This window comes from Siniperca chuatsi, linkage group LG8 (assembly GCF_020085105.1).
Source record: "Siniperca chuatsi isolate FFG_IHB_CAS linkage group LG8, ASM2008510v1, whole genome shotgun sequence".
NCBI lineage: Eukaryota > Metazoa > Chordata > Actinopteri > Centrarchiformes > Sinipercidae > Siniperca > Siniperca chuatsi.
The window spans coordinates 8,104,204-8,129,448 of NC_058049.1; the positions used below are offsets into that span (position 1 = coordinate 8,104,204).

At 38.1% G+C, this 25,245-nt stretch overlaps 1 protein-coding gene across 9 annotated transcripts in view; it reads left to right on the forward strand.

Moving 5' to 3' along the window:
• The window catches only part of lingo2 (leucine rich repeat and Ig domain containing 2), a 215,139-nt gene that overhangs the window by 111,845 nt on the left and 78,049 nt on the right, over positions 1–25,245 (forward strand). For 7 of the 9 annotated variants that reach the window (XM_044205720.1, XM_044205723.1, XM_044205719.1 and 4 more), the window contains one exon: positions 21,839–21,925. The gene's annotated coding sequence lies outside the window, so the exon portion shown is untranslated. Of the gene's footprint in view, positions 1–19,221; positions 20,473–21,838; positions 21,926–25,047; positions 25,128–25,245 lie in introns of those variants that run through there. The other 2 variants (XR_006378949.1, XM_044205727.1) reach the window with 2 other exon arrangements.

Sequence of the window (25,245 nt, forward strand, 5' to 3'; positions counted from 1 at the left end):
TGTAGAACATGACTTATCTGAGGCTTAGATCATGTTCTAGTCTTCTCTGCCTATGGCTGCATGCTGTTTGTGTACAGTTTGTTTCGAAACAACGAGCCAGGAGGGAGTTTAGCTTTAAGATAACTAAACAAAAGTCTGAATCAAAAGACGAAAATGCCTGTCTCCATTGAAAATGTTGCCCCTGACATGATAAATGCAAAGTCAACCATAGAAGTGAAAGTAATGGCCATAGGAATAGCCATTTCTATGAAAAAAACACCACACACAAATAAAATCCTTCCATCACCATTCAATCAAGAAAAAAAACTTTTAACCTGCATTAACTGAAGCTGTGAACACAACATTGACATATTAACTTCTTTTAAATACATAATGTGAACATGTTAGCAAACCGTTCATATTTACACATCCAGTAGATACGTACTAACATTCTTTTGGAGTCCATTTTCTGTCTTGGGATGAATGAAAATCCAATATTTTCTCTGCTGTTAGCTCTGTTTTGTCTCCACCAACTCCTGAGGAAAATATCTGGCTCTAGATGCTAAATGCTCCACTACATTCACCAACTAGTTGCTGACTTTGTCTGTCTGGTGTTTGATCCTGGGCAGGTAGTACAGTTGGTTTACTAGAGCTTTTTTGCTGAAGGCAGCTGCTTGCTGCTGCTTGAAATGACACTAATGAGAGCAGTGAGAGTGAATCAAAACAGTAAAGTTGCAGACCGTTAAACCAAAATGCTTAGACTCTCCATGATTCTCTATGGGTTCGTCACTACGAGTGACCCCTTTCACATATGCATAGTCATTTTGCATAGTTATTTCATCAAAGTAATATAGAAATATTGATTATAGCATCTTTATATATCTGACAACTCTTGTTTGTTTTTGTTTTTTGTCATCTGAGAACAACTTTAGACAGTGGCACAAATACAATTTAAATTTGTGGGAGGACCCAGATGAAGTAAAATGATTTTATCTTAAAATCTTGTATTTTTTGTTGAAATGCTTTTGATGACAGCATTAACATGTTGCAGTGTGTAATTACAGTACATGATACAGAGAGAATCAAACAGACACCTGCTCTGCTCAGCTTGGCAGAAAAAAACATCCAGGTGCTCTCTGTGTCACTCTTCCTATCTGTCTATCACCCCCCTTTCTATTTCTCTCTTTCTGTGTGTGTGTGTATCTGTGAGTGAGTGGTTATCTGTAGGAAACAGCGTGTGTGTGCATTTATGTGTGCTCTAGCTGTCCCAGTGGTGCCTTGCACCGGTTTTGCCTACAAGCAAGTGACCTATTTTTCTCGGTATTGAAAGAAGTAGACATCTGAACAATGAGAGAGGCAGAGAGAGATTGGGAAGGGGGAGTGAGATCAGTTCCTCTGCTTTTATTCAGGCCTGTGGATTAATTACCCTGTACCTAAACCTGATCCCGTGCTGTGAGCGAGACACTTTGGCATCACACTGATCAATAATGCATTTTTCTGTCTCTCCATTTAATTTGCACGCAGGCCCCACATGCTGACATTACCATCTCCTTAGAAAAGTGCAGGAGACACCTGATACCCAAAGTGCAACACTTCACCCCCACCCCCATGCCATCCTCCATGACACCCCCTCCCTCTCTGTTGCTCACTGACAAATTGATTCTCTCTTAATGTGCTCTATGGAAAAAAAAAATCTCCTCAACCCTCAGGAGCAGCGTAATAAGATACATGGCATGTTGGATTAGCTCATGGGTTTGTCCAGTTTTGGTTTAAATTGTGACACTCTCCATTACTAGGGACAGTTATTTAGCAATTTAGGGAAAGCTTAGGTTTAAGGAGCAAGACAGTGCGAAGTGGTAGCTACAACCCCTGAGAGTGGTAGCATAGTTAGCACGGTGCTACGTTTGCAGCTGTCGAACAAGAGTAGCTGTTAGTAGCAAGGTCAAACTAATGGGGGAGGACAGGTAGGTCATCTGATCTTGTGTGATTTATTGGCTGTGTGTGTGTGTGTGTGTTTGGTCCTGCATTGTAAGGAGAGCCGTATGTCAGGACCTTAGACTCTTGCTTTGTAAAGCTTGTGGTTTTCTTGCGTACCTAATTGAGTAGCCACTCTCTAATGTTGACCAGGAGTCTCCAGACTTAGTGACCTGCAGAGCCAGATCTGCACTTGTACTGTATGTCTTAGGGTTTTACTTGTAGCAATCTATGAGCACAGGAGTTGTTGCATTACAGATACAGTATGCACTGGTGGATAATAGTAGACTGTAAACAGACGTGATATTTGGCACTCCTTTATTTATTTGATAATACTCTGTTCTCTACATCTTTTATTTTTTGTAATCTGAAAAGTCATTTTATGTTCATTTGTGGAATATCAGGAATTTGTGTCACCACACTGTAATCCTACTTGAACTAGACAAGGCATCTATTGAAGGTGCCCTGCAAAGTTTTTTTGTAAACAAACAAATGCGCGTGCATGATGTAAAAAGGGGAAAATCCACTCGTCAAAACATTGCTTAATTATGTAATATTAATTATGTAATATTTTTAATAATTTTACTGCAACTAAATGCAATTGTTTTAGTTCACCAATTTAGTGCAAAGTTGTTATCAGATCTTGATGGTCAGATTCATGTTGTTATCTAAACTCTTCCTAGTCAGGATGCCATCCAGCCACGGTATACAATAATACAGACAGAAAGGATAATACAGGCAGGGACAAACAAAGGCATTCTCAAAAGTCCTTATCAGGCTCAAAGAGTAGTAGTAGTAAATACAGTGATGTGATAAAAAAAAACTTTATCAGATCCAAGGCATATTAAATATATCATTTTTACCTTGTCAAAAAAATGGCCCAGTACTTTATGTCAAGAAGTCACAGTGGAATAAATATTACTGAATGCGGTGTGGTAATGGATTCAGTGTGACCCCCCTCTGTCTATTGACAGGTATCAGAATAGTGTTCTAGCGGACCAAGTAAAGCAGTTGTTACCATACATGTAGAATCTCATGGGGAACGGGTGACGAGTGGGAGAGCTGTCTCTGACATGCATTGTTAGAATCCTTCTATAGATAATAAATGAGTCTTCTACTGTTAGTTCACAGTCCTGTAATTGATGGGCTTGCAGCGTTAAAAAGAACAAAACAATGCAATGTATAATCTATGAGCAGGACATGAACTATGTGGGATTCCATATGTCCAAAATAGCTGACCCTATTGTAACAGCAAAGCACATGCTTTGTAGTTGCAATTTCACTAGACTCGACTTATCATGCACGCTGTCCATAGTATCCTGTTTATTGTTCCTTTGCGCAGCATGTGGTCCTGTTGTCCTTGTACCATGTTTGTTCAGTGCTTGTTCTTAAGTTCTGTAATATGGCTGCACTGCTGTCATGAAGATGCTCTACCAAACTGCACATTTATTGCACTGGTTAAGTGATTCTGATTTGTCAGTGCTCACATGTACCTTTTGTAGAGATCCAGACTGACATCATTAGTGCACTTAGTGCTTAGGAGAATGCTGAGCCAATTAACCAGCTGCCTGACTTCTGGCAATGCAGTGAACAAATAAACTCCTCTTTCCGCTACCTTGCCTCTGTGTACTTCGGCATCTCATCTCAGTTAAGTGCAATGGAATATGATTTTAATCTTTTATTATGTTTAAGACAGAAGCTTAAAATTAATTGCTGATTAAATCAACATTAACCTTACGACACCATTTGCTGCCGAATAATACCACTGTGGCAGAGGAAGGAAATTAAATGGGAGCTTTTTTTCCCCGCCATCTCCATGTTGTCTTTATTGTTAAGAGAGGAGGTGGGTGTAAAGACTACATTAGAAGCATATCTATGTGTTTGATCTTTATTACTGTAGAACACATTTATTGTGTTCAATCCAAAACATCAGTTCCTCAATATATTGTCTTATCAATAAAATATTTACAGAGTTTTCCACTTGGCAGAGTGTATTTGTATAACAGAAATGTTACCTGTGTGTTTGGGCCAATAATCTCTCATGGGTCCTTGTGTTGTGTTGTAGACTTGTTGTTTGTTACATGGGTTTGCAATCATTATTGTGACTTCTTGTTGACATGTATGATAGCCATTAAAGAGATTTTTTTTTGACAGACTATTATATACTTAACAGCAATGTGAGGACATCTCTGTAGTATGCCTCAATAGTGGGTTGTCGGTTGTGATGATAAAAAAACTATTAAAAAAAAAACACAGCTAAACAACATTAGGACACACAGTAACATACAGCTCAAATGAATGCAATGTGATACATTTCACATACTAATGATCAGTATGGCAGACATATATTCATCTTCCTGCTGTTTGCTAGGAACTAAACATTATTATGACAAATACAAGGAAGACTGTGACGGAATGACGCAATTTGTTGCAGCAAACCTGGCAAACCGGAACACCATCTCATACAGGTTGGGCCAAAAAATATATAATTTTTGTTCTGAGAGGTTTAACGTCCTATTCAGGAAAACCAATGTAATGTGTTTATTTAGCATTTCCACCCAGCAGTGTTTTTATAGTCACACTGGAGTTATATATATATTGATTACCTTGAAAAATAATAAGAGCAAATGGCATATTATGTTGATGTGGGTGGCCAAATGTCTTTCTTCTTAGTTGAAAATCTTAGCTTTATCTAAAGTGAATCCATTTAGTTATCTAAAGTAAATCCTTCGGGGATCAATAAAGTATTTCTGATTCTGATTTTAAGGTTCCTGCACAGGAAAATCCACACATAGATTCTACCTTTTTGGGAAGACAGTGGGTTGTTTAGACTACTTTCCCATTTTGTTTTTGCTTTATGAGCTTGTAATGCTTAACCTTGACTTTTAAATTACACATGGTCTGACCAAACATCATTGTGAATAAGCTCCATCCACATAATACTGTATATTGACAGTGTACAGGTAACTGACTAGTGTTGCTACCAGTTTTTAGTTCACATTACAAAGTTACTGATTCTCCACTAGTCTGTTGACAGCAAAAAGCTATTTAAGTAGTTTATTTAATGCAGGCTAATGAAAACACAGAGGTAGTTTTTGCCTTGGATGTAAATCTACAGCCATGAGATGACTGTGTACTGCAGAAGTGTTTCCTGCTTACACCTGCCTCTCGGTATTTGTCTCCATTACAGACAGAACTAGCCATAAAATCCAGACAGTTGTATAGTTTATAAAACATACCACATTCCTGGTAAATCATATTTATGTGTGAAGTTGTGTGATGTGTTCTTGGAGACAAAGCTGGCATATCCTTGCTGTTTTGTAACCCCAAAAAAAAGCCATTTTCAGCTAGATGTGGAGACATAAACCCAGCAACCAGGGTAGCTCTGGGAGACAATAATGTACCCTTGTAACTCAATCTCTAAGCAGACCGCTGAATGGAGAAATGCAGCATCTTTGGCTCACACCATTCTCTCATTCCCCTGTTGTGACCTTTTTCAGTTCCTTTCCGCTTAGGAGCTGCACTGATCCCAGAGCAGTCATTTGAGCAAGAGGACAGTAAAGAGATAGCAGCATAATGTTTTGCTTTCATTTACGGGCATAGCATAGCAGTGGAACAGGTTGTAGACAGTTTTCATAACTTCAATAGATTATACCACACCAAAGTAAGATAACTAATACAGTAATAATATTAATAGCTTTATTTGTATAGCAATTTGCAATACATGTAACAAAGTGCTTTACAACAATCAATATAAAACACACAAACAAATCAAAATAAAATAACATAAAAATAAAAATAGGCATCACACATTAAAAGTTTTTGTATAAAAATGTGTCTTAAGAAGTGAGATAAAACAGGGAACGGACTCTGAAGGCCCAATCTCCTCTAGCAGATTGTTCCAAAGTGTAAGGGCCCTGTCTCCTTTGGTTTTCAGCCTTGGAATGGCAACGCCAGAGTAAAACCTTTAATGATATTTCATTACTATATTTTTCTTCAAGTAAGGTAATAGCCCTTAAACGACGGAAGCATAGACAGAGCAAATGAGCTTTCTTTAAAGGTCACTTCTCGTCATCAAGTGGTTAGTCTTGCCATCTGAAAAATAACATGTTATCTTTTGTGCTGTAGCTACAGTATTGTTTCTTTGAACAGGAGCCAATTTAAATCTCTGGCTTTGATTAACTTACCTATTCACACAGATTTAGCCAAATTTGAGCAATGGCTCAAGAACTGTAGAAAATAATTTGAAAGATCAACACATGATGTAACAAAGTAGCCTGTAAATATTGTAGCCCCACAAACTCACATAGGTAATAAATAAGTTATAACAAAAATACCGCCAGCTTAATTTGATACATTGTATGCATACAGAATGAGGGAGTGCTGTTCTTAGTCCTCTGAATCGCAAAGGCACCACTACAACATCTTCCCTTCCCCCAGGGATAATTGCTTCAGACATATTCTTTGACCTGTCCTATGTCTTAACAAGCATAACAGTCAAGAGATTGATCTCTTCAAAGTTCATAAATGATAGTTTGATTATATTTCACACATTGATGCTGAAATAATCTCTATATTGACAGAGCATGTGCACACATACACTGTGATTTCTAAAATCACCATGGGTACAACCTGTCACCATGAACTTGTCAACAACCAGGGGTTTATGGATTTTGGGTTGTGCGTGTGACATACACACACAGAGACAGACAGATACACACAAATACTCAACGTGGGATTGCATATAAATAGCACACCGGACATTCGCTTGTCATGTCTATGCATTTTAAGCTTTTCGGTCGCAGTTTGGTTAGGTTTAGGCACCAAAACTACTTGATTAGGTTTATGAAATGATAGTTTGGGTTAAAAAAAAGTATGTTAATTACTTAAGTTAAGGTACGTGACAAAAGTTGCGTAAGTTAACTTATATACATAAGTCAAAATATGTCAATGTTGACTTTTGGTTTCACACAGACACAAACAACGGTCTTCTGGGTGAAAGTTCTGTTTTGTTTGACCCCTCCATCCACCCTGACCTGTCCCTTCGAAGACTTCATCACCTAACAGTTTTTCTCTGACATTCGCACGTAAAATGACACACCGTCTCTGCACAATATAAGTCAGTACAGACTAAATGGCGAGAAATGACACACGAAAAGCAAAAATACGTTGTGATAACACGCCAAATTACTTAAGACAGTAGCATGTTATTCATACACCATGTGGTGATACCAGATTGAAATACTAGAAAATTTGTGGTCTTTATTATTAACAGTTAGACATGTAGACATGCAGCGACTCTCTCTGTAAATGAGTTTTCAGTGGAAAGCTAACAGCAAATTCAGTTAAAGACAGATTAATAAAGAGTATTATCAGATGGATTTAATAATTTTTCTTTATATTTTACATTTTCTTTCATTACATTTTTTTAATTCTGTCTTTAGAATTTCCTCCCTAGTCCCTTGCCCTCCTCCTGCTTTTTTGCCAAGGAAACTGTGTTTCTGTTTTTCTGAGATCAGGAGTTTCAGCCATGTACTGTAGGCGCTTTGATGGAGAGATGAGTGACAGAGAGTGCAAGGTGTTTTTTGAGATTGGATGTGGCATGGCATTGCCTGGCACTGATAAGAACCGTACTTTGCAATTGTGTCATTTGTTAAAATAAGCTGTTGGCGGAAAAACAAACATCAGTGTAACATCTGTCATTGCCATGCTTGCCTTTTGACTGACACACTACAATTAAAGTTGCAGGCTCACGCACTGAAATATGAAATATATGAGCATGCTTATCATTTGACTTTTGTCTAGAGTATTAATCTTGTAATTGTTTGAAGAATGGGATGTGAAAATTGTTGCATACATAATATGAAATATGCAAATCATTTTCTAATAGTTTGGACATGGCCTAAATAATAAGCCTGCGGAGACAATGAATGCTACTTTTGTGGGTGGAAATGTGCTAACATAACGGGGAGCGAAAACAATCTATTTCTGCCGCGGTGTGTTCAGCAGTACACATAAACCAAATGAAGCATTTCTGTTGATTGTCACTTCCTTGGATTTTACTGTTAGGGAAGGAGAAGGGGAGTCTCCCTCTGTCAGCTGACATGGCTCATTGTTCACCATGGACTAATAAAGAGCTTTACTGGTGCCATTATGCATTCTCTGTGGCTAGTGACAGACTGATGACAAGCCTTAAAGATGGAAGCTATTTCACGTTTAAACAATAACAGATGGAGGGTCTTACTCACTGAATTACTTCAGCAGACATAAACCTGCATGTAATATTATTTCAAATAGCTTGGATGCCATTTTGTATGTTTGGTTTCATTTATATTGCTAACAGGCTTACCACAAATAAAGATTTATTTCTTGGTACAGAGCATACATATTGAGACTAAAGAGCATTGTGTTAGTAAGTTTGACCTTATTGTAAAAAATAAAAATTGCACAACTGAGGTCAAAATTGAATTAACTTATTACGGAATTACTGTATGAATTATAACTGTTGCAGAGTCTACAGTGTAAAGATTTATTTTGATTTTTAGACTCTTAATACGGTATCTCTATATACATCCTTTGAACCTGACTTTTTCTACCTAGTACTCTCTAACCCCTTCAGAATCTACTACCAACATCAGGGTCATTACATAGCAAATGGCAGTTTCATGGGGGAAGTGAGCTGAGGTTTTGATGTGTTGAATCAAGCACATAAGGTCAGCAGATTCAACCACCTTTCTATTTACTGAATCATCAAAACAAGGAGTTTGCGGAATCAAGGGAGTGGTCAGAGTGCAGGTCCTTAGCCGAAAAGCCGCAGGTTCATCATAATGTCAGTATCTTTAAGGAGGACACTGAGCTCTACCTGCATGCTCACTGACAGATTCTAGAGAATTTAAGTTTAATGGTCTGTAATGAGAATTCTTAGCTCCCTTTGACCCACTCTGCAGAGAGCAGAAGCCAACCCTGCAGATAAAACCTTGACCTTTCTGCTTCTTTCCTCTATAGTTAAATACCAATTGCTTCCTTTTAATCATAAACTCTTATAAGCATGAGAAAAAGGAAAACTGTGTTTGACTGTTGTCATAGAATCAGGACATCATGCTCTGTTCTTGTCTGTCACTCCGTCCATGCATCCTCACTGTCACATGTGATAGAAAATACTTGGTTTGGATTGTTAGATTTTTTTGTATCACAAAATAAAGAAGAATGTTCTACTTTACATAATTTCAGTAAGAAAATGGAAAAATGTGAGGTTAAGCAACATACTGTATAACCTTTACATTCGTAGACCATTCAGCCTCAAGTATCCCTTGGCCAGCAGCACTATAGCTACTTGAGCTTACATTTGTATCATCAGATCAGCAGTCACTATAGTATGCTGCGATTGTCAGCATAGTGTAGCTAGCTGCTGCATTATCAGGGGTTTAGAAATACTGTTAGAATTTTTCCAGTGGTAACACATTCGCTTAAAACTGATGAACACATAAGAATGCACTATTTTACTAGATAATGAAGTGCATGGGTTCTTTTGGTATTAGCTGGGAAATTGTAGATGGAAACACATTTGTGAACAGAAACATTAATTAGATCTGGAAGGAAAACTAGCACTGCTATGCAGGAAAATAATTCATTTATGTGAATTTACCTGTGGATACAAAGGAATAAAAGACAGGAAGACTAGATACACAGAGAGAAAGACTGAGAGCTTTTTTCCACTATGTACAATTTCAAAACATTTAAGTGATTCTCAATCCCAGCATGCCTCAGCCTGCCACTGCTATGACAGATGCTCGAAAATTGAATATAGATTTCGGTGAGCAAGGCAGGCGTGCCTGATGAATCTCAATTTGCTGCTGTCCATATTTCATAGTCACCACTATGGAAAGCTCAAGGGGAGGCAGTGAGAGCACTTTGGCTGCACCTGCCAAACTGTCAGTTGGCTAGTGTCGCATAATGATCGGTACTTCATAAAAGCCCATATTTACCCCACACTAATTCATGTCCTACATCATTTTATCACCAACATGTACATCCGTGAATGGGGCGCGGGGCAGAATAGACATTGTAAAGACATGTTTCTTTTCACAACTGCAGTTATCTCAAGGGAAAAGGAAGCCGACATGATGAAAATTGCTCGGCAGTAGAAGATTGTAGAAATGGTGTACATTACCTTTTGGGTGGAACAAATGTAGAGAGCTTCCCCAAGGGGGGTGGAGGTGCCTTGGCTGTTGTGTTCCTGACAGTCTATTTATAGCTTGGTTTCAAGTACTTATAAAATGGCACTGGATGCTATTGTTTTGAAACGGAGTGCTCTTGTGGAGAATTGTTGCCTTTCAAAATGATGATTTGACAACTATCAGTTGTCTTTGTTAGAGCTGTCACTGCTTTAACTAAAATTTAAATGAAAAAACCTGTGTATTTGCATATATCCAATTTATGACACATTGTGTGCACTTCACAGTGCAGTTGACCATTTCCCAAAGCATACAATATCAATATATACAGTTTATTTTAGACTTAAGAATGTATTCTCTCTCTATCACCCTTCATTTCAGTACAGTATGAAAATCAACCTGCTTAGAACCCACTTTTAAAGTCCTTCACCAATAAATAATGCATCGGCGGGACTACAGAAAGCCTACTAAGATGTCACTTATCAGAAATCAGTCATATAACTAAATGTTGCAGCACAGTATTCCACAAGAAATGTAGCACATTTTACCTCATAATAAGCACAGGGAAATAAAACAAAGCAGGAAAGACAACAAAGCATGTTTGAAATGCAGCAGTGTGGAAGCCCTAGCAGTTTAATTATCGTAGCTTTTCACTCAAGTGTTTTTCTATTCATTTTCCATCTCACAGTCAGAATCAGAATCCGCTTTATTGCGAAGTAGGTTTACACATACAAGGAATTTGCTTTGGTATTTTGGTGTAAAACTATAAACATAGTAGAAATATAAAGAAAGATAAGCAAGCACTGCAGGTCAAGAACCATAAATATAAAATTGACAAAGAATAAAAGATATAGATAAGAATAATAATAAAGAATACTCAGCTATTTTGACGTTGCTTAACTAGCCCATTCGAAAATGGCCACCTCACGGGCCACCAAGTTGATGCGATAGAGGCAGTAGGCAAGACTACGCTGATAGTATGAGCAAGCCAGTGTGAACTCTGGTAAAGCAGTAAACCAATGTTTTGTGGGATGGAAAAAGAAAAGGAAAATGCAGACACAAAGTAAATGATGTAACACAAAGTTCAATTTGAATTTGTTTTAAAAAAGCATTTCACAATCAATCACATCATTTTAGAAATGTTGTCATTTATTCATGACAGAAAAACTAATGAAATGGAATAATAAATTGCAGATCGAATTAACATTTCACAAATTATTAGTTTTATTAACAGCTTAATTGTAAATGTGTTTAATTACCGTAATAATTATTTTATGCATCTATAATTTAATCAACAGTAAATAAACACTGAGCTAATCTTTAATAATTAAGTTGGCATAATGGAAGCTCCATACAACACAAGCTTACCTAACCTACCTGCAGTCCTGGCAACGAAGGCTTGATGAAGTAAAGTGAAGGCAAAGAGAAACCCACAAAAATGAACTCCAAGGCCTAAATTTTCTATCCTATTCCACTTACATTTCTGTTGTAACAAGACGGTGTCTGTGATATATGTTAAAGTTTTTTATGAATCAACATAGGCAATGGCCAGAAATTAAACTACCACTCAAGAGGAGAAATGTTAAATTAGACATTAGTTATGTGCATTAGCTGCATATTACAAGACTGTAGTTATCTGAGCAGTGAGCAGTAATTTCAAGCCTTGAGGGCAATGTGCACTAGGATATTTGTTGTATCTAATGATCAATGATCTGAGTAAAATACTGTAGCTCACTCACTTTTAAAGTTTATGATGCTGGAATTTGATCTAGTCCCCCACCGTGAAAGTATCAGACAGATGCTCAAAATGCCATGTGAGACACAGATAAAGTGTATCTAAATCTCAAAGTATGTTACGTTACGTAGCAGGAATTGAACTATATGGAAATAACCATAACCTATAACACAAAACGCTGCTCCTTAACCACTGTTTCTGCTGTGTGCTCTGGTGCTGTTAGCTTCTTTTCTGTTATAGCTGCCATTATACATGACAGACTTTGTTTTGTTATTTTTACCCTTTGGAGTGAATTGCATGATGCTACCAGAGGGTGCAGGAGACAGCAGAGCTTTCTAGTATAATTAGAGTAGACGTGCTACATGTGTCTGTGTGTGTTGCAGCATCTCATTAAGGCGAGGTATGGGCCACTGAGCCGACTAAGAGGAACGGATAGGGAGCATGTGGTGGTGTAGTTTCCTTCTCCACAAACGCAGCCACTCGCCTTTTTCTCTTCCTCTCAAGAGTCATGGTCAGACCCCTGGAGCCAAGGCCAGTCAAAACGGTTCCACTTGATGCAAAGGCCCTTAAGGAGCCCACTGCTAAAATGAATGCACACAGACATAAAATACAATTTATGTCTGTGTAAATTTACATAGCGTATCACATAGAGCAGATGCACACATACAGAATATGTACAAATGCACACACATGCAGTGTTGTTATTACAGCAAATTGGAATCCTATGGAAGAAAATGAAAGAAATGTCTGTGATGAATGATCTGAATAGCTGTGGGTACATGAACACTCATACATGCATGCATACAGATCACTCTGTGATGTGCTGATGACAAGTATACCAACAGCTATAACCTGGGACTTTTGAGTTTTTGCTATCATAACAATATTGACTGTGTTACACATTTCATTATTTACTTCACTGTAGAGCCTTTTGTTACTTTACTTTAGTTTGCTGGCAGTGCTGCTCTCTAGCACACACTTAGGGGCCAAAGCAAGCTTTAATGGTTTCACTCACAAAGTGATGAAAGTAGTCCTTTCATCAAAATGATACACACCTTGAAATGCACTTATTTGAAGAAATATAATTGAACAATTATCCTGACATTTCAGTTGTATAAGTCCATTTGATACTCTTTTTTTAACATTGCTTATATAAGCCTTGCTTGCTTCAGCCTGAAGGTGCCTTTGCTTTATTTTACTTTTTTGAATGCCCACATTCATAATCTTTAATAAAAGAACTACAGCAGCTCTTTCTTATTTTTAAGTAGAGTTGATTGTGTGAATTTAATTCGTAATTTAGATTTGTAACACCTTGAACTGCTGCTTGTGTTTACACATTGCTGCAATTTGTGATGCCAGCTGGTAGATAACAGGCCAGTAAAAATCTCACAAATCCTTGAAACTACCCATCAAAGATTGAAGTGAAGAGGTTTACCCAGAGGGCAATTTGTTTTTACAGAACATCCAATAGGACTTGAGAGCTGCATCAGAGTTCTTAGGCAGTCCAGTTCATGTTAGTTAAAATAACATATATAATGTCACAATATACACAAGTTTCAGCCAATAGATAATTGGGAAATTGCATGTAGACAGGTCTTTTTGCAGGGTGGGGGTTGTTATGGTGAAACAATGTGATGTTATTGCTTTTGGGTTACCGTTTGGAGACAAACCACTCAAAGCAAGGGAGGGACTGTATAAGAGGACGACATTTTATACAAAATGAATGATGATGGAATAAGGCCTGAAAATAACAAAAAGAGGGTTTTATTCCCCAAAAAATTAAGGAAACAACTTACAAAATTCTGGGCCCATAAAAGAGGTCAACTAAGCAGAACTTAACTCAGGCTATGATAAGATGTTAACATAAACTGAATAAAACTGAATAGTACCGAACAGACTAAACTGACCTAAAAAAGCGGAACATACCTATACCATTTTTGAAACATAAGGGGTAATAAAGACAAACACTACCAACTAAACTACAAATAAAACAAAACAGGAAAATTAGACTGTCCGTTTAAATATTGTACCAATAGCCAAAACAACAGTACCAAAAAACTATTGTACTCTAAAGAAATAAACAAAATATCTTAACTAAAAATCCCAATCCCCCCATGATGTGGCGGGCACTTACAGTCTGATTGGCCACTTCTTGTATTGAACAGGTCTGCTTTAGGAGGCGCATCTTATGCTCAAGACTGACAAGATGTCCATCTAGTAGCCGCACCCTCAGCACTGGTAACTCAAAAGAAATATAAATACAAATACAAATAGAAACTAATGTACTGCCAAAAATACTAAATAAACTATGAATATGATGTATAAAACAAAAGCTATGTGTTATCATTCATCTTTTTGCTGATGTTTGTGCAATGTGAATGTAATGAGCATAAGGTCAAAAGGTCAACAAACTAAATGACGAGTAAATTAACTAGTAAGTGTAAACTATAAAGAAAACTAAGGTGAGTGCAGGAGGGTTACCGACATTTAAATCATTTGCGTGGCAGCAGGTGCGGCCAGCACAGGAGGGTCAGGCAAAGGTGGGAGATTATGGGAAGTCTTGGTCCTTTAGTCCAAGGTCAACTCCCTAGTCAGGTTCATGTACAGAATTTTGACTTTTGGATTTGAATTAATTTTAAGCATTTAGCACCAGTAATAATAATAATCACAAATTGCTTGAATTATAATCTATACTCTTAGCCAAGAGAAGGGCAGAGAGAAAGACAAACACAGTTACCGTTACAGTAACCTATGTCACTGGTTTATATCACAGCAGTAACGTCAGTCTGTCTTCCATCAATAAGAGATGGCTAGTATTAGACATTGTTGCTAAGTTATTGATTTTGGAAAACAACATTTAGGCTACCAAATCTTGGATGCAAAGATCCACTCATCACATTGGCTTTGTCAAGGGCTCATTAACTTAATGTTCACAAAGATACTTAGCTCCTAGTTAGCTTACAGCGAGACTCCAAAAATCCATCATTGTACTCACACCCTGTAGGCTTGAAAGATGGATGCAATGGATTCTTGATAAGCAAAAAGCAGCTCTGTTCAGTTTGCATTTACAACATACTCAAACACCATTGGACAACAAAACTATCAAATCATCAATAGAGGCTTTTCAAACCAGTCCTGCAACACCCTCCACTTCTGCACTGTCCATTTCTATGCTCTGTTTTTTCCAAAATTTATCTCTCACTTGAGAGAATTCACACTTCCAAGTGTGCTCACAAGAGCAACAAACAGTAACATGCACACATTAATTTTTCACCTTTGGGCTTGAAGGACATCTTAGGTCATTTTAAGTGAAAAAGCTGAAGCCCAAGTCAAAGTCAAGTTACAAATCTTAATGATTTTGCCATACTGTATGAACTCTAAAGTCATTAGATTTAAGACTTCATATGCTCATATTTATTTCCCAGACTAGTCCCTGCAGTCACATTGAAGCTCTTCTAAGAAGTAAATTCATGGCGTAATGTGAAACATAGTGTATACTCAGTCTTCAATAGTATAGTTACTCATTCCTTACCTAGACAGTCATGTATTAAACATATCCATTCAAAATGTATTTCTTTCTTGTTTTTATCTTTATTGTAATATGAAAATATATCATTATCTTACTAACAGCACTTTCTGTTATCAAAAGTGTGTTTGACGTGGTAACATGTGAAACCTTGTATATGTGGAGGAGTGGGACTGATGGATGTAATTTAATGGCTCACATTAACTTCCTGGAGGGCCTCACTCTTACATCTTCAATTCCCTCGCTTTTTTTTACCTTCACTGGAGCAGACCAACTTCTTAATTGGCATAATAATGTGATTAATTGCTTTCTTGTCATTGGACCCACTGAGTTTTACAGTGTAAAGAAGTATAAATCAGGCGTGTATTTACAAGCAATCAAATGCTCACTATCGAAAGGAACATATAAAAGATGCCCAGCTGTGCAAAGTAATTGGTTCTGCTTTATTAACTGTGTATCATTAGTTGAAAGGAAAGGAATTTGGATCAGGAGGATGAGTTATTTTGGCATGTAGTTACATTTTTCTTATCTTCGGCATAAACATTAAAAATAAAACATCTCACTGAATGCAGTAATAAACACCACATTGTATAGGACTGTATTTTTAGTTTAAAAAAATGCCAGTCTTTCAGAAGGATTTTCCTTCTGGTGAAAATTTGGATTTTGAATGTCACCAGCAAGGGACACATGCATCACATTTCATTTTAATTGGAAATATGTGTGTATAGTGATATATTATTGACAAATAAAATCACGTAAAAAAACAAATAATCCTTTTTAAACACAATAATAATAATAATAATAATAATAATAATAATAATAATAATGATATAACTGTATTTATATAGCACCTTTTAGTTTGCAAAGTGCTTTGACAGACAAGGCATAGCAGAAACAGGATACCCAGAAGGCAATGTAACAGCAGAAACCAAACAGAAATGCCAAACAAAGCAAGACAAAATTAAAGTTAAAATAAAAAAATTAAAATTAAGACAAGATAACTCAAAAACAATGAAAAACATGATAATGGAAATCAAAACAAATGGAAGCAAAAGCAATAAAGAGATGAATGAAAAGACGACATCACATAAAAGCAAGTCTATAAAGATGAGTTTTAAGAAGTGATTTAAAAGAAGTCACTGATTCTGCGAGCCTTATCTCCTCAGGCAGGTCATTCCACAGCCAAGGGGTCCTGATGGCAAAAGCACGGTCACCTTTAGGTTTAAACCTTGACTTTGGAACAGCCAGAAGGGCCCCATCTGAGGATCTAAGGCTGCGAGCTGACTCATATGGGGTCAACATTTCCATTATGTAGCTTGGGGCCAGAGCCACACATGCTTTAAAAGAAATCAGTAAAATCTTAAAATCAATTTTAAAACAAACAGGGAGCCAATGGAGAGAAGCCAGGATTGGGGTGATGTGATTTTGTCTGTTAAAACCAGTGAGGAGCCAAGCTGCTACATTCTGAACTAGCTGGAGGCGAGAGAGTGACTTTTGGTTTATGCCAGAAAGGAAGGAATTACAGTAGTCGAGTCTAGAGAAGATAAAAGTGTGAATGACTTTTTCCAGGTCAGAGTGTGAGAGCACTGGTTTAATTCTGGAGATGGTTCTTATTTGGAGGAAGCAGGACTGGACATCTTTTTTGATTTGTGGTTTAAAGCTTAGATCAGAATCAAATAGTACAACCAAATTTCTGCCAGCGGGCTTCACATATGCAGACAGGGTATCAAGGCCATTCTCAATGAGACTGATGGGGTTTGGGGGATTGAACAATATGATTTTTAAATTGCTGAGGAGTTGAAGAAAATGTTGTGCCATCCAACAGTTGACATCACTGAGACAGTCTAAAACAGCAGCTAGGTTTTTTGGGTCACCAGGTTTCAGGGGAAGATATATATGTGTGTCGTCTGCGTAGCAATGAAAAGACACGTTGAGATATTGAATGATTTGGCCAAGTGTAAGCATGTAGATAGAAAATAAAATCTGACCTAAAATTGAACCTTGCGGTACACCACAGGTAATGTGAGTTGTAGAGGATGGGTAGTTCCCTAAGGTGACTGCGTAGGTTATTTCTAAAAGGTAAGAATAAAACCAACTAAGTGCAGTGTCCTTGATGCCAACCCAGGTTTTAAGGCAGTCAATTAAAATGGCGTGATCCAATGTGTCAAAAGCTGCATGTAGGTCTGAAATAATTAAAATTGCACTCTCCCCCTGTCGGCTGCTAAAAGGTCATTTGGTAACCGAAAGTCATTGGTTACCTTGAGGAGGACAGTTTCTGTGCTATACAAAGCTCTAAAACGTGACTGAAACTTCTGAAAGATGTTAAGACACATAAAAGCTAAAAGTTGGGTTGAAACCACTTTTTTAAAAACTTTTTATAAAAAACAAAGTTTAGAAATTGGCCTAAAGTTCTTTAAAAGAGGTTGGACCACAGCATGTTTAAAAGTAGATGGAAAAATTCCTTTTACTAAGGGGCTATTAATAATCAGTAAAATACTGGACACAACTGTATCATTAACTTCTTTAAGAAACTTAATGTCAAGGCTACACGTGGCTGATTTCATGTGGGATATGATTTCAGATAAAAAATGACAGCTCTACAGGTTTAAAATTGCTTAAGGATGTCCCCACTGGCATGTAAAACACAGTCTGAGGGCGAAATTTTTTGGCTTTATATCCTTCTGTGTTAAAATGGGGATTAAAGGCAGTTAAAGAAGGAGCAGTAAAACGCTCAGAAAACTTGCTAGCAGACATAGAGACAAAAACCCGACAGCGGACTGTGGTTAATGGGTAATTGGGATAAGACCACGTGAATAAAACTGTCTTATGATCAGACACACAGATATCCTTTGTCTTTAAAGTTGTCAGGGCTGAGACCACTGTACAGTACCAAGTCAGGGGTGTGGCCCTTTGCATGTGTAGGTTCTTGTATTGCCTGAGTGAGGTTAAAAGCTTCCAAAGTATCCATAAAATCAGTGACAAAAGTCTGAGAAGGGCAGAAGACATGTATGTTAAAATCACCAGAATAAGAATTTTGTCATACTTTGGTATAAAATTGGATAATAGCTCAGCAAACTCTTGGATAAAAACATTGTTTGGCCTGAGCGGTCTGTAGATAATTAAAATGATGCCTGGATTTTTAGAGTTTACCATAAAACCAAGATGTTCAAATGAATACTCAAATGAATATTCAAAGTAATACTACTATGTAAAATGGGAGTGCATTTAAAAACATTTCTGTAAATAACAGCAACCCTGCTGCCCCTGCATGACGGGGTTGATGGAGGTGTGTAATATCAGGCAGGGCTGCTTTAATGAGAGGACTACAGTCTCCCTGGGATAACCAGGTCTCTGTGATGATAAGAAAGTCTAACTAATTATAAGTAATAAAATCCTGACATAAGAAAGATTTATTATTTAGGGATCTGATATTTAAAAGACCAGAACTCGCAGCATTACAATTGAGGACAGGGGGTAACAGGTTGCCGAGGGATTTGAATTAAGTTGTTATTGTTAGCAGCGGAGGGGTGTTATATTAAGCGTGCTGGAGTGGGTCTTTGATAGGAAATGATGGTGGTTATGAAAGTAGGTATAGTAGTCCAAGACCTGTGGGGGGAGCTCTCATGGGAATCAGTATGCTGAGGTTGTGCCGTAAAGGAAGAGGGGGGATCCGGGGATGCGTGTGTATGATGTAAACAGTCACACGGGAGGGACTGCACTGCATGCTGCAGCCAATAGCATTTGGCTGCCCCGCTTGTGGGATGGATTCCGTCTCTATTAAACAGAGAGGGACGATCCCAGATGAACAAGTTAAAATTGTCACCTCTGTCCAGGATGGCTGGGTCCATGGATTGGCTCGATTTGGTGTGGAACTATGAACCGGAGCCTAGGGCGTGGTTCCGGTGCGGACCCCTGGATCATCTGGCGGCATTGGGGTGACTGTCAGCTGTGTTGTAGTGTCCAGGTCCAATGCAGCAGTGGTGGTGCCTACTGCCCCTGCATCCAGCTCACGTTTGGAGGACTGACCAGTAGCTAGATCCTACAAGCATTTCTGTAAAGTGCCGGAGTGCATCGAGGCCAGCCAGGGGAGGGTGGCCACAGACTCCAGGACCATAGGAAACATCAGGGAGGTCGGTGATTGGGCTGCTGGGACATCAAGAGTGGAATACTGTATATATGAAATATGCTTTGTCTGGGCAGCAGCTATGGAGACAAAGACGTCAATAAATTTTTCCCTTTTTCTGAGCTCTGACTCCAGGCGGTGGAAATCTTCCTTTAACTGTGTGTAAGCAAGTTTTGCAGTCCACACACATAGCCATAATAGCTTCTTATTAAAAGTTGAAAACTTTAAAGTTAGTTAAAAGCAATCCAACGATCGGTAAAAGAATAGTGCTAAAAACGGATTTTACTTGGCCGAGTAGCGTCCGTGCTGCGATTTCCTGTAAGCGATTTGGTTGATCACCAAACAATGTCCATAAGAGAAGATCAATAGGTCTGATGTCTAGAGTCTTTAGCCTGGTTAAAAACAGGAGTAAAAATAGGCAGGATCAGAAGACAGGATTTAAAATGATGGGTGAAAACCAACTTAAAACAGGATAGTCTGTCAGACACAGACCATGCCGACACATGCACCATATCATGATTATAAAACTAAAACTGAATTTTATAATAGTTTTCTCCTTCAAGGATACATCTGACCTGTGAGATCATCACCTCTTCTCTTTATACATGCAGCCTTTCAACTAAGAGGTAATTTTTGCTCTCCAAGAATGAAAGCTGATCAGTGAAATGGGAAACAAAAACAAAAGTAACAACAACAAAAGAAACAACAACAAAAAAACATCCCATTTGCCAATATGTCCTGCACCATTCTCCATACTATAAAATAAAGCACCGATTATCTGGGTTTGGGCTGTGGTAGTTAAGAACAAATGCTGATGAAGCTCTGATGTCTATAACAGCATCCAGGTGCTTTATAGTCACATAATTAAGGAGCAACATTTTTGTCTTGATTGGTGTGCATCTTGACACCAGGTGGCAAATGGTGTGCTAATGCATCCTTACGAATCAAGGACAAGCTTGTGGCAGGCAGGGGAATTGATGACAATTTTTCTGAGACCAAAGATTGACAGATTGTCAATGACATTATGTGCAATGATATACTATATTTCAATCTGAATCATGATCAACTTTATTTTCTAAGCACAATAAATACATGGGCATTTGTCGCAATAACACAAGAGATATATACAATGTTGAAAAAGCACATTCCTGTACATGTTAGTTTTGAACGAAAGGACCTCACACAGTGTAAGGGGACAGTGACGGTCTCCATAAGTATATAATGTATGTGCTCTGTGAGTACTTAGACACAGCGGTGCTTTGAGCTAAATACAAATGTCAGCAAGCATTGTGACCTAATGATGGCGCTAGATGAAAAGTCAGGGGATCATCAAAATGATTTGGATTCATCCTCTGGGGACCGTGAATGCCTGTACAAAATTTCATGGCAATCCATCCAGACGACAATGCAGACCTCTAATTCATGCCAAGATTGAGTACCTTTTAGTATGTATCATTTGTGTTTTATATTGTCATATTAAGATTATTAGGAGAACTACATCAACATCAAGGAATTAATTTTTCAATCTGGACTGTCAAAGACATTGCCTCATCTGTAATATCAAGGGCAGACAAAAAGGGGGTTATTATAAATTCAGCAAAATCACCCTTTTGCAGCCCATCAATATTCTGTGGCCATTGTGAGGAACTGGGTTCAGGCTTTAACGAGGGGATCCAACGGATAAATGATCAAAAAACAGGACAGCTATTGTCCTTGAACTCTTAATGGCGTACTAATAGCGCAGGGTGTCAAGAGTGATTTTAACAAGAGTGTCCTGAGTCAAACTTTTTTTTAAATCTCTCTGCCTTTGGACTTGGAGGAGATAACTGTCTCTCTCTCTCTCACTGTGTGTCTCTGTCTTTCTCTCTCTCTCATCATTGCATTACCAACTCAGGCACGCCTTTTGCATAATCACCATCCTCTGTGTTTCCTCCCACAGTCTGGATAAGGGGACTCATTATAGTAGAGAGAGTAGCAGGTAGGGGCCAGTGTGCATTGCGTAGGTCACACTGTTTGCCAGGGACTCGGAAAAGATCAAGAACTTCTGCTAAAAAAATCTTTAAACAAAAAATCTTACCATGGACTCAACACAGTACTGACACTGTAAGCCTTGCTAAAGTTAAAATAAAATAGAATAGATACATATCATGTGATTAACTTTATGTGGTTTGAAAACCTACCTTCCTTGTCTCCTCTATGTCCATCTAATTTCCAAGTAGTCTTTTCAAGTTTGAAACTGTGATATTTATGTATTGATCCTCATTGTGGCTTTAAAGTGTACCCATTTTTCTTTTTATTTCTACTTCTTCCCTCTCCTCTCCTTCTAGATAAAAGACCGAAAATAGGGACGACCACAGCAAAAGAAGAGCGAAAAGAATAGACCATGGCTGAGGGGATGATTGCTTCTCAAAGTGGTAAGCAGCAGACATTTACAGTCTCTTAGCTGTTTTGTTCCAGAGACTTGTGTGTTCATTTTGGACGATTTCATTACTTTTGCGTCAGTCCTGGTGCCTCTATGGTAGAGAGAAATGGACAAATATCATAAGCATAAAAAGCCCTCTCTGTGGTCTCTGTTTGGTCAGGGTGACATGATTTTGTTACTCACTACATGCAACCATCTTGAACTTCAGTGTGTGTTTGCCAACCAACCATTTCTGCCTTTTTTATTCCTGCAACACACTTTTCTTTCTGCATTTGTGGCCATTGCAGACAGTGAGAAAAGTATAAATGTTACTTTATTGACCAGAGTCCTCCAATCAAGGACCCATTTTGAACACATAAGTTTGCCATTACTGCATAAGCCAATGGGATTTATTGTAAAGGGCTTTGCTGGACTCCAATTTTATCACCTTTTATGCAGCTTTAGCTATGTGACACTGGACCTGTTCAAGTCATCCTGCTTCATTGGCTTTATGTGCTCCGTGTCACAGAGTTGCAGTGGTGAGTCAGTGTCCCTTGTTGCAGTCTCTCTGACTGCTGACACACAAATAATTGCTGAATAATGCCTTGATCCCTCGTCAATGCAGCCAGGACAAGCGGGTCAAAGCAGCAGGATGTGTGTCATCTAAGGAAAAGGGTTCAGATTGTCACCTTGGATTTTCTGTCACACCAGGGCCTTCCTTAAAATTTACAATGAGTCCATGAACTCTTCACAGCTTCTAAAGAAAGCACCTATGATTCATAAATAATTTAAGAGTATGGATCACAAAGTACAGCAAGTGCTGTGTATTTCTTTTCATGTGTTGCTTTCAGATTATAATGTGAAGCAATTCTGAGGGAATCTGTGGATTAACATGTATTTATTCACGTGTATCACATAATTGAGTTTGACATTTGTCCTATAAGTTAAACAGTTATTTAGTGACATTTACCACATGTTTTTTACTGTATATTATTAGTATTATTTTAAGATAATGTATGGGTGACATATCAGAGATGCATATTGGTATTCTAAACCAAGTAACATCACTTATAAATGTAGGTGAAAGCTGATCCCTCATTATTTTCAGTTCTTAATGCCTCTTCAAATATTAAGGGATAAGGAATAGTGGTTGAAGGGAGGAAGCCATTACAGATACATTTTAAACCCTGATAACATTAGGACATGAATTCTGCAAAGGTGGCTGCAACTAAATATTCTAAAAGTCATCTTAGTAATTAGGATATACAGTTGGTATGTGTTTTTTTGTGTGGATGTTATGTTTACTGCACTATACTATAAATATAAACATAAACATGACTGAAGTCCTATTATTTTACTGCAGACATACAACGAACAATGTAGCTCCTTCTTTAAGTTAGCACACACTAAGATGGTCTGGTTATTACCAAACAGACATATACTAGAATTGTTGTTGTAATACATTGATTCAGTTTGATAGTATATACTGACTGAGGATATAGATACTACTGATGACATCCGCACTATGCATTACATTGTTAAACAGCACCGAACAGTGCATCCCCTTCAGGCATGTTTGCTTTGCCAGGCATGTTGAATGCAGATCCATCATTTCTTAAACCAATTCCAGTATTCATGCAACAAAAAGATCATCTTGACAAGAGTTGTAATTTACAAGTCAAACTCCAGTGGACTTCATCTGCCAGTAGCCGAGCTTTTGTGAGATTTTAGATTGCATGTGTGAGTGTCTAAATTTCTAAAGTGTGTATATCTGTGTGCAGGTATCTGTGGGGAGCACACTATTACTTGTGTGTATGTTTGTGTGCCAAGACATGAGTGCACGCATGACTGTGTAGGCAAGTACGTGTGCATCTGTGTTTAGGGGAGAGAAAGAGATAGAAAAGCAACAGAGGTGATGTTGTGTGAAGAGACAGGAGGCTGCAGACAGATAGTGTCATTCCCTCAGTATCACCATTAAATCTTAATCTCCTGGCCCCTCATGGGAGGAGCCAGCCGAGCATGGGATTGTGTTTTGCATCTAAATCAAGATGTCTTGTTCCTTCAGAGAGGGCTTTATTGAGACAAAGTTTGATGTGTCTGTTCTCAACTTCACATACGTCTGGATACACAGGCTGATCATCCAGCTGCTGCTGTTTATACTAAAGTCATGTTAAATTTAATAGCCTCTTAAACTGTAACATCTCTAATCAGTTAAAACGAAAGAGAGAAAACAAAACTCCCAAGGGAGTGAAGTTAAGTTATCAACCACTATGTGTAAGTTTCAGCAGGTTGCATCATGGTGGCTGAGTTTTCGTGGCAGTCAATACCACCAGCTTAAACCAGAGGTTGTAAGTGCATATTAAGAATGTTTTATTTTTTTTTCAACGTAATATTCACTGATTATTCTTGGACTAATATGGTCTTGTCCTTAAGTACTCAAACTGTACTAGTGAAACCCTGTTTCATCGATTCTGCATTCTTGAAATCATAACATTTGGAAAACTTGAAGCAGTGGACATTTTTCCAAGTTACCAAGTTTGTATCCAAACCTACTAAAAATGTCATGCTGGTAATGATCCTAGAAATTACAGAATTGGTAGAAAATCCACTTTTGTGATCAGAGAACTTGTAATAATAGGTGTAGTAATTGGAAAAATAAAAGTCTAGAGTGAAATGAAGTTTGGTACTGAGCAGTTAATGGTTATTATTGCTCTGAAATTGTTGGGAGTGGTGCTTAAACACTTAATTTAAGGAGTAGTCTGCAACAAACATCTGTCATGTTTTGAGAATGCTAGTAATTTTCGATGTTAACAGTTTTCATGTAACCTGCACTAGTACCATACTGTAATGTCCTAGTGTACTGGCCAGCTTCCGTGCAGGATTGAATGTGTACTTTATGTAACCCATTCATCCCCCTGTGAACATTGCACCAGGTAACTGAAAAGTACATCAGTCAAGCCATGTTGCATCCCATTAGCTTCATTTTGTTTTGACCTAAACATTCCCCATGTTCCATTTTCTTAAATCAATCTTTTCTCTGTCTGTGTCTGTTTGTCATTTCTGGCAAATGTTCAGTTTCTCAAAAAAGTAGAGATCAAAAGTAAACACACCACCAGGCCCTTATCGCAAGACTTGTGCTTCGTTCACATCCTCTCTCAGCAGGAAATGGCCCGTACTTCTGCTCCGCCTGCCCATCTTTTCAGTTGGGAGAAGAGGTAAGCAGTAGTCATGGCACGTTGCATTTCAAGATGCCTCGGGGGTTACCCCTCAAAATTCACACCTGCCACACTTCATTCCCTGTGAGGCTACACAGAAAACTGTGACAGAGCTTTT